Here is an 11,263-nt window from a genome sequence, read left to right on the forward strand (position 1 = left end):
ATGTCAGGCACAGACAGCAGCGATCGAATCAATGTTTGTAAGAGTATGAGGACAGTAGGAGTATACTAAAGAGGTAAATTAGGAGGACAAAAAGGGGGACATGAGATAGCCTTGGCAAGTAGTGTTATGGAGAATCCAAATATAAATATATTCAAGCACAAAAGGGTAACTACAAAGAGAATAGGGCCCCTCAGAGATCAGCAAGACAGCCTACATGTGGAGCTGCAGGAGGTGGGGAGATACGAAATGAGTATTTTGCATCACTATTTACTGTGGAGAAAGACATAGAAGATACAGAATGTGGAGAAATAGATGGTGACAGCTTAATAAAATGCCCATATTACAGAGGAGGAAGCGCTGGATGTCTTATAACACATAAAAGTGAATAAATCCCCAGGACCTGATGAGGTGTGCCTGAAAACTCTGTGGGAAACCAGGAAAGTGATTGCTGTGCCCCTTGCTGAGATATTTGTATCATTGATGGTTAGATGCTGGTAGACTGGAGGTTGGCTCATGTGGTGCCACTATTTAAGAAGGGTAGTAAGGACAAGCCAGGGAACTATAGACCAGTGAGCTGACGTCGGTGTTGGGCAAGTTGTTGGAAGGAATCCTGAGGGACAGGATGTACATGTATTTGGAAAGGCAAGGACTGATTAGGAATAGCCAAGATGGCTTTGTACGTGGGAAATCTGTCTCACTAACGTGATTGAGTTTTTTGATGAAGTAACGAAGAGGATTAATGAGGGCAGAGCGGTAGATGTGATCTATATGGACTTCAGTAAGGCGTTCGACAAAGTTCCTTATGGTAGACTGGCTAGCAAGGTTAGATCTCACAGAATACAGGGAGAACTAGCCATTTGGATGCAGAACTGGCTCAAAGGCAGAAGGAGGTGGTGGTAGAAGGTTGCTTTTCAGACTGGAGGCCTGTGACCAGTAGTGTGCCATCTGGTGCTGGATCAGTTGCTTTTTGTCATTTGTTCACATCAAATCATTTATATAAAAGAGGTACAGTTAGTAAGTTTGTAGATGACACCAAAATTGGAGGTGTAGTGGACAGCAAAGAAGGATACCTCACAATACAATGGTATCTTGATCAGATGGGCCAATGGGCTGAGGAGTGGCAGATGGAGTTTAATTCAGATAAGTGCGAGGTGCTGCATTCTGGGAAAACAAATCTTAGCAGGACTTATACACTTAATGGTAAGGTCCAAGGGAGTGTTGCTGAACAATGGAGTGAAGGTTCATAGCTCCTTGAAAGTAGAGTCACGGGTAGATAGGATAGTGAAGGTGGCGTTTGGTTTGCTTTCCTTTACTGGTCAGAGTATTGAGTACAGGAGTTGGGAGGTCATGTTGCAGCTGTACAGGACATTGGTTAGGCCACTGTTGGAATATTGTGTGCAATTCTGGTCTCCTTCCTATCGGAAAGATGTTGTGAAACTTGAAAGGATTCAGAAAAGATTTACAAGGATGTTGCCAGGGTTGGAGTGTCTGAGCTACAGGGAGAGGCTGAATAGGCTGGGGCTGTTTTCCCTGGAGGCTGAGGGGTGACCTTATAGAGTTTTATAAAATCATGAGGGGCATGGATAGGATAAACAGACAAGGTTTTTCCCTCTGAGGTGGAGGAGTGCAGAACTAGAGGGCATAGGTTTAGGGTGAGAGGGGAAAGATATAAAAGGGACCTGAGGGACAACCTTTTCATGCAGAGGGTGGTACGGGTATGGAATGTGCTGCCAGAGGAAGTGGTGGACCCTGGTAGAAATACAACATTTAAGATGGTATCTGGAGGGACATATGAATAGGAGAGGTTTGGAGGGATATGGGCCAAGTGCTAGCAAATGGGACTAGTTTAGTTGGGATATCTGGTCAGCATGGACGGGTTGGACTGAAGGGTTTGTTTCCGTGCTGTACATCTCGATTACTCTGTATGAGGAAAAGGTAGGGCTTCGCCTGGAGACTCTTCACTTTACTTCAGGACAATCACCGATCTTCTACGTCCACTGGGCCCAGATCCTTTGACTCCCTGCAAGATCAATGATCCCCCAATCTCAATCTTGAATATACTCAATGACTGAGCACCCACAGCTCTCTGGGGTTCACAATTCCAGAGATTCACAACCCTCAGTGTGATGACATTTCTCCTCACCTCACTCCAAAATGGCTGACCCCTTGGCAATGAGTCTGTGACCCCTGTCACCCTGTCCCAAACTCTCCAGGTGGTGTTTGGGGAGTAAGCGGGAAAGAGATTCTGAGCATTGACTTTGTTAAAGCCTCTTAGAATTATGACAATGCTCCATTTGGTACTGACATCAGGAATGCCGGCCTGGATTCTGGGACTTCAGTCCTTTGAGTGAGAGCTCAGTTCCTTGGGTTTGCCTGTCGTCAGATCAGTGGAGACTGACTCCAGGATTGTACACTAAAAGCTGTAAACATATGAAACACAAACAGGGAGAGAAGTGGCTTACACCAAAATGTCTCATGCGCCGTCGATCATTTCGCAGTAAATTGGAAGGAGAGCATGCATCAAGTACAGATGACATCACCTGTTGGGACAAGCACACCGAGTTAGACAACGTACATCATTGCCTGGTACTCAGGCAGCAGAGAAGGACGTTACCAAGGTCAGCTCAATCAGCAGATCCCAACCTTTTCAGTACCATAAGACCATAAGACATAGGAGTGGAAGTAAGGCCATTCGGCCCATCGAGTCCACTCCGCCATTCAATCATGGCTGAAGGGCATTTCAACTCCACTTACCAGCATTCTCCCCGTTGCCCTTAATTCCTTGTGACATCAAGAATCTATCAATCTCTGCCTTGAAGACATTTAGCGTCCCTGCCTCCACTGCACTCTGTGGCAATGAATTCCACAGGCCCACCACTCTCTGGCTGAAGAAATGTCTCCGCATTTCTGTTCTTAATTGACCCCCTCTCATTCTAAGGCTGTGTCCACGGATCCTAGTCTCCTCGCCTAACAGAAACAATTTCCTAGTGTCCACCCTTTCCAAGCCATGTATTATCTTGTAAGTTTCTATTAAGTCTCCCCTCAATCTTCTAAATTGAATACAATCCCAGGATCCTCAGCCGTTCCTCGTATGTTAGACCAACCATTCCAGGGATCATCCGTGTGAATCTCCACTGGACATGTTCCAGTGCCAGTATGTCCTTCCTGAGGTGTGGGGACCAAAATTGGACACAGTACTCCAAATGGGGCCTAACCAGAGCTTTATAAAGTCTCAGTAGCACAACGGTGCTTTTATATTCCAACCCTCTTGAGATAAATGACAACATTGCATTCACTTTCTTAATCACGGAGTCAACCTGCATGTTTACCTTTAGAGAATCCTCGACTAGCGCTCCCAGATCCCTTTGTACTTTGGTATCAAGGCACATTTCAATGGGACAAGCAGTTCCACAGGACATTCACTACTCTCATGTTGCATGTGCAGTCTCGGATGTCTGTGTATGAGTAGCCCTGACACTGAGAGTCAGCAGACATTACCTTTCATAATAGCTGAGGCACCAGAGGAGATCCGAAGCAGGGATGTGTCCCTGACATTCAGGTGAAGAAGCAATGCTTCCTGAGGTTCCCACAGCACACTTCACACCTGTGCTGTGATACAGTGCTGACAATCACTGAACTCTGCCACTTCCTCCAGCCTCCTCCCTGTCTCTGTAACCCCCTCCGGCCCCCTACACCCCCTCTCTATCTCTGTAACCCCCTCCAGCCCCCTCCCTATCTCTATAACCTCCTCCGCCCCCCTACACCCCTCCCTGTCTCTGTAACCCCGTCCGGACCCTACACTCCCTCCCTGGCTCTGTAACCCCCTCCAGTCCTTTCCTATCTCTGTAACTCCCTCCAGCACCTACACCCCTCCCTATCAAAGACAAAGTGGTCCGACCAACACTTTATTCCCTTCATATCCTGAAGTGCTCTTCTACACAACTGAGTGCTTTTATCTACCAGCTACCTAATTACCCATGGGCCAACTCCTTTCCATTCCCTTTAACAACGACAAATCTGACCAGTGGGGTTGGCAGTGTTCCAGTTGTGGATTGCTGTGTACAGTTCTTGTTGCCCTGCGTTTGGAAGGATTTTATTCAATTGGAAAGGCTACAGAAAGAAATTTACAAGGATGTTACCAAGTCTGGAGGGTTTGACTTATGGAGACAGCTGGATAGGCTGGGATTTTTTTTTCCCTGCTGTGTAAGAGGTTGAGGAGTGAGCTTAACAAGGTTTATAAAATTGTGAGGCATAGTTAAGGTGAACAGCCAAGGTATTTTTCCCCGAGGGTAGGAAAGTTCAAAACTAGAGAGCATAAGTTTAAGCTGAGAAGAGAAAGATTTTAAAGTTTTTCACACACAGGGTGGGGCATACATGGAATAAATTTCCAGAGGAAGTGGTAGTTTGGACAGGTATGTAAATGGCAAAGGTTTAGAGGGTAATGGGCCACGTGTAGGCAAATGGGACGAGTGTGGTTTGACAAAGCTGGTCAGCACACACAGCTTGGCGTGAAGGGTCCGTTTATGCTGCACGACTCCATGACTCTGACTCTGATCCAAGCCCCATGCATTGGCTCATACCTGCCCGGCCAGTATACTATCCCCACCACCATCCTGTTTGCTGACAAATTCCACCCAAGCCCACTCCATATGCACCACTTCCCAGGCACCTATCCCTGACCTCTCACCTCCCACAACCCCTCCCTGACCCTCCAACATCCTGTCCCTGACCTCTCACCTCCCACGCCCTCTCCCTGACACTCCAACATCCTCTCCCTGGCCTCTCACTTCCAACACCCCATCCCTGACCCTCCGAAATCCTATCCCTGACCTCTCACCTCCCACACCCCCTCTCTGATACATAGTATCCAATCTCTAACCTATGACACCTTATCCTTGACCTCTCAGCATCCACATCCTATCTGTTACCTCTGATACCATCTCTCCCAGATGTGTGAAACTCACTCTCCAACCCATATCACCGTCTCTCTGATTTCTCAGAAGGTATTCTCTGATTTCTGGGGTTGGGGGAGGGAACCCTGAGGGAATGGGTGGATCCCAGGGGCAGGGTGCAGACAAAGGGCAGGCAAGGTGAGGTGAGGTACAGGGCAGGAGCAGGGCCAGGTCCAGGAGTCAGTTGTGACGTGAAGCGGCGGGACCAGGCTGGAGGTCAGTGTGAGGTGAAGGGGTGGGGCCAGGCTGGAGGTCAGTGTGAGGTGAAGGAGTGGGGCCAGGCTGGAGGTCAGTGTGAGGTGAAGGGGCGGGACCGGGTTGGAGGTCAGTTGAGGTGAAGGGGCGGGACCAGGCTGGAGGTCAGTTGAGGTGAAGGGGCGGAGCCAGGCCTGGAGGTCAGTGTGAGGTGAAGGGGCGGGACCGGGTTGGAGGTCAGTTGAGGTGAAGGGGCAGGACCAGGCTGGAGGTCAGTGTGAGGTGAAGGGGCGGGACCGGGTTGGAGGTCAGTTGAGGTGAAGGGGCGGGACCAGGCTGGAGGTCAGTTGAGGTGAAGGGGCGGGACCAGGCTGGAGGTCAGTGTGAGGTGAAGGGGCGGAGCCAGGCCTGGAGGTCAGTTGAGGTGAAGGGGCGGGACCAGTCTGGAGGTCAGTGTGAGGTGAATGGGCGGAGTCAGGCCTGGAGGTCAGTGTGGTGAAGGGGCGGGGCCAGGCTGGAGGTCAGTGTGAGGTGAAGGGGTGGGGCTAGGCCTGGAGGTCAGTGTGAGGTGAAGGAGTGGGGCCAGGCTGGAGGTCAGTGTGAGGTGAAGGGGCGGGACCGGGTTGGAGGTCAGTTGAGGTGAAGGGGCGGGACCAGGCTGGAGGTCAGTTGAGGTGAAGGGGCGGAGCCAGGCCTGGAGGTCAGTGTGAGGTGAAGGGGCGGGACCGGGTTGGAGGTCAGTTGAGGTGAAGGGGCAGGACCGGGCTGGAGGTCAGTGTGAGGTGAAGGGGCGGGACCGGGTTGGAGGTCAGTTGAGGTGAAGGGGCGGGACCAGGCTGGAGGTCAGTTGAGGTGAAGGGGCGGGACCAGGCTGGAGGTCAGTGTGAGGTGAAGGGGCGGAGCCAGGCCTGGAGGTCAGTTGAGGTGAAGGGGCGGGACCAGTCTGGAGGTCAGTGTGAGGTGAATGGGCGGAGTCAGGCCTGGAGGTCAGTGTGAGGTGAAGGGGCGGGGCCAGGCTGGAGGTCAGTGTGAGGTGAAGGGGTGGGGCTAGGCCTGGAGGTCAGTGTGAGGTGAAGGGGTGGGGCCAGGCCTGGAGGTCAGTGTGAGGTGAAGGGGTGGGGCCAGGCCTGGAGGTCAGTGTGAGGTGAAGGGGCGGGGTGGGCTGCGAGTCATGGTTTTGGGGGCGGGGCTATGGTGACGATCACAAGAATCAGCTCCGCCCCCAGGGGGCGGTGAGCTCCGCCTGGCCCAATCCAGCCCCGCCCCCCAGATGGTGAGTGACATACCTCTCCCTGGCCTTTCCGTTTCCCGGTGGATGCTAGCCGCTGCCCACAGCCGGTGTCACCTTGTGAATATATGAATGTTTATACATGGGGGAGGGGGCTGGGCGGTTGGGGGTTGGGGGCGGGGTGTGTGTCCTTACCTACCCCCCCGATGTCTCTCAGCCGCCGCCGCTGCCGCTGCACGGGGCACGCTCCGTTTTCAAACCGGCGCCTCGCGCCTCACGTTCTAAACCGCCACAGCCTCGTGGCCGCGCGGCGCGGCACAGTATCAGCACGAGGCAGAGCATCAGGAGGGACCTTCCGTCAGTCACTGACTCCCTCATTAACATCCTCATTAACATCCTCCCTCACTAACACCCTCCCTCATTAACATCCTCATTAACATTCTCATTAACACCCTCCCTCATTAACATCCTCATTAACATCCTCATTAACATTCTCATTAACACCCTCCCTCATTAACATCCTCATTAACATCCTCATTAACATCCTCCCTCACTAACATCCTCATTAACATCCTCATTAACATCCTCCCTCACTAACACCCTCCCTCATTAACATCCTCATTAACATTCTCATTAACACCCTCCCTCATTAACACCCTCCCTCATTAACATCCTCATTAACATCCTCCCTCATTAACATCCTCCCTCATTAACATCCTCACTAACACCCTCCCTCACTAACATTCTCATTAACACCCTCCCTCACTAACACCCTCCCTCATTAACATTCTCATTAACACCCTCCCTCATTAACATCCTCATTAACACCCTCCCTCACTAACACCCTCCCTCACTAACACCCTCCCTCATTAACACCCTCCCTCATTAACACCCTCCCTCACTAACATTCTCATTAACATCCTCATTAACACCCTCCCTCATTAACATCCTCATTAACACCCTCCCTCACTAACACCCTCCCTCATTAACACCCTCCCTCACTAACATTCTCATTAACATCCTCATTAACACCCTCCCTCATTAACATCCTCATTAACACCCTCCCTCATTAACACCCTCCCTCATTAACACCCTCACTCACTCCCCATTAACACCCTCACTCCCTCCCCATTAACACCCTCACACACTCCCCATTACACCCTCACTCACTCCCCATTAACACCCTCACTCACTCCCCGTTACACCCTCACTCACTCCCCGTTACACCCTCACTCACTCCCCATTAACACCCTCACCACCTCCCCATTAACACCCTCACACACTCCCCATTAACACCCTCACTCACTCCCCATTAACACCCTCACTCACTCCCCGTTACACCCTCACTCACTCCCCATTAACACCCTCACTCACTCCCCGTTACACCCTCACACACTCCCCATTAACACCCTCACTCACTCCCCGTTACACCCTCACTCACTCCCCGTTACACCCTCACTCACTCCCCGTTACACCTTCACTCACTCCCCGTTACACCCTCACCACCTCCCCATTAACACCCTCACCACCTCCCCATTAACACCCTCACTCACTCTCCATTACACCCTCACTCACTCCCCATTAACACCCTCACTCACTCCCCGTTACACCCTCACTCACTCCCCGTTACACCTTCACTCACTCCCCGTTACACCCTCACTCACTCCCCATTAACACCCTCACCACCTCCCCATTAACACCCTCACTCACTCTCCATTACACCCTCACTCACTCCCCATTAACACCCATACACACACCCTCCCCCCTCCCCATTAACACCCTCACTCACTCCCCATTAACACCCATACACACACCCTCCCCCCTCCCCATTAACACCCTCACTCGCTCCCCATTAACACCCTCACACACGCCCTCATTCACTCCGTCACTCATTAACACTTTCACTCACTCTGTCACTCATTAACACCCTCACACACGCTCTCACTCACTTGTTTAAATGCATTATTGTGATCAGAGCATCTTCAGCTCTGTACAGGATTGATTGTCCAACCCCAATTGACTTTTAACAGCCCTTGAGGTAATCACCAACACTCTCCCCCTTTCTCTCCTCTCCTGACCCATTCGATTGCTCTCCCTCCTACGCAGTCTGACCTGTTCCTCCTGCCTTGCACGCCACACACTGCATGCTCCCTCTTCCCTCTATCTTTACTATCTATGCTTCTGTTCTGCTCTCACTCAGTGCACTCTTTACTTCCCTTCCACCTTCCTACTCCCACTGCCATCCCTTAAGGTCTATCAGGAGACATCTCCCTCGAATACTGACTATGGCCTTGGATTTACCCTCCCCACGCATCCACACCCTCTACACCCTGTTCACCTGCTCTGCTTTACCCCCTACACCCACACCCTCCACACCCTGTTCGCCTGTTCTGCTTTACCCCCTACACCCACACCCTCCACACCCTGTTCACCTGTTCAGCTTTACCCCCTACACCCACACCCTCCACACCCTGTTCACCTGTTCAGCTTTACCCCCTACACCCACACCCTCCACACCCTGTTCACCTGTTCAGCTTTACCCCCTACACCCACACCCTCCACACCCTGTTCACCTGTTCAGCTTTACCCCCTACACCCACACCCTCCACACCCTGTTCACCTGTTCTGCTTTACCCCCTACACCCACACCCTCCACACCCTGTTCACCTGTTCAGCTTTACCCCCTACACCCACACCCTCCACACCCTGTTCTGCTTTACCTTCTACACCCACACCCTCCACGCCCTGTTCACCTGTTCTGCTTTACCCCCTACACCCACACCCTCCACACCCTGTTCACCTGTTCTGCTTTACCCCCTACACCCACACCCTCCACACCCTGTTCACCTGTTCAGCTTTACCCCCTACACCCACACCCTCCACACCCTGTTCACCTGTTCTGCTTTACCCTCCACACCCACACCCTCCACACCCTGTTCACCTGTTCTGCTTTACCCTCCACACCCACACCCTCCACACCCTGTTCACCTGTTCTGCTTTACCCCCTACACCCACACCCTCCACACCCTGCTCACCTGTTCTGCTTTACCCCCTACACCCACACCCTCCACACCCTGTTCACCTGTTCTGCTTTACCCTCTACACCCACACCCTGTTCACCTGTTCTGCTTTACCCCCTACACCCACACCCTCCACACCCTGTTCTCCTGTTCTGCTTTACCCTCTACACCCACACCCTGTTCTCCTGTTCTGCTTTACCCCCTACACCCACACCCTCCACACCCTGTTCACCTGTTCTGCTTTACCGTCTACACCCACACCGTCCACACCCTGTTCACCTGTTCTGCTTTACCCCCTACACCCACTGACGTAACAGCGCCCTCCCCCCCCCACCTTCCCTCCCTCCACGTACCTTCCTCCATCAGTAACTACCCGTATGTATACCCCACCCATTTTTGCTCTGTCAGGACCCTTCTCGGCCAGGATCTCATCACAAGTTGTCAGCACAAGGAGGAACGGTTTGTCATGGTCTCCCTGGCGGGCAGGGATTGGGCTGGTTTGGACAGTTGTTTGAAAGTAGCAGTTTGCAGGAACATTTTGATTCTCAGAACCAGTGCCAGAGAGAATGAGGAAGACAATGACGGCAAACAGCAAAGATAGGGAGGGGGTGGGGGGGGGGTTACAGAGATAGGGAGGGGGTGTAGGGGCTGGAGGGGGTTACAGAGATAGGGAGGGGGTGTAGGGGCTGGAGGGGGTTACAGAGATAGGGAGGGGGTGGAAGGGGTGTAGGGGATGTCCCCCTGCCCGTGTTAACGGTGTGTACCAGTGTCCCCCTGCCCGTGTGAATGGTGTGTACCAGTGACCCCGTGTGAACCGTGTGTACCAGTGTCCCCCTGCCCGTGTGAACGGTGCGTACCTGTGACCCCCTGCCCGTGTGAACGGTGCGTACCAGTGTTCCCCTGCCCGTGTGAACGGTGTGTAGCAGTGTCCCCGTGTGAACGGTGCGTACCAGTGTCCCCCTGCCTGTGTGAACGGTGTGTACCAGTGTCCCCCTGCCCGTGTGAACGGTGTGTACCAGTTTCCCCCTGCCCGTGTGAACGGTGTGTAACAGTGTCCCCGTGTGAACGGTGCGTACCAGTGTCCCCCTGCCTGTGTGAACGGTGCGTACCAGTGTCCCCCTGCCCGTGTGAACGGTGCGTACCAGTGTCCCCCTGCCCGTGTGAACGGTGTGTACCAGTATCCCCCTGCCCGTGTGGACGGTGTGTAACAGTGTCCCCGTGTGAACGGTGCGTACCAGTGTCCCCCTGCCCATGTGAACGGTGCGTACCAGTGACCCCCTGCCCGTGTGAACGGTGTGTACCAGTGACCCCGTGTGAACGGTGTGTACCAGTGACCCCGTGTGAATGGTGTGTACCAGTGTCCCCCTGCCCGTGTGAACGGTGTGTACCAGTGTCCCCCTGCCCGTGTGAACAGTGCGTACCAGTGTCCTTTTGCCCGTGTGAACGGTGTGTACCAGTGTCCCCCTGCCTGTGTGAACGGTGTGTACCAGTGTCCCCGTGTGAACGGTGTGTACCAGTGTCCCCGTGTGAATGGTGCGTACCAGTGTCCTCCTGCCCGTGTGAACGGTGTGTACCAGTGACCCCCTGCCCGTGTGAACCGTGTGTACCAGTGTCCCCGTGTGAACAGTGTGTACCAGTGTCTCCCTGCCCATGTGAACGATGTGTACCAGTGACCCCCTGCCCGTGTGAATGGTGCGTACCAGTGTCCGCCTGCCCGTGTGTACCAGTGTCCCCCTGCCCGTGTGAACGATGTGTACCAGTGACGCCCTGCCTGTGTGAACGGTGTGTACCAGTGACCCCCTGCCTGTGTGAACGGTGTGTACCAGTGTCCCCATGTGAACGGTGTGTACCAGTGTCTCCCTGCCCGT

This window comes from Hemiscyllium ocellatum, chromosome 40, assembly GCF_020745735.1.
Source record: "Hemiscyllium ocellatum isolate sHemOce1 chromosome 40, sHemOce1.pat.X.cur, whole genome shotgun sequence".
NCBI lineage: Eukaryota > Metazoa > Chordata > Chondrichthyes > Orectolobiformes > Hemiscylliidae > Hemiscyllium > Hemiscyllium ocellatum.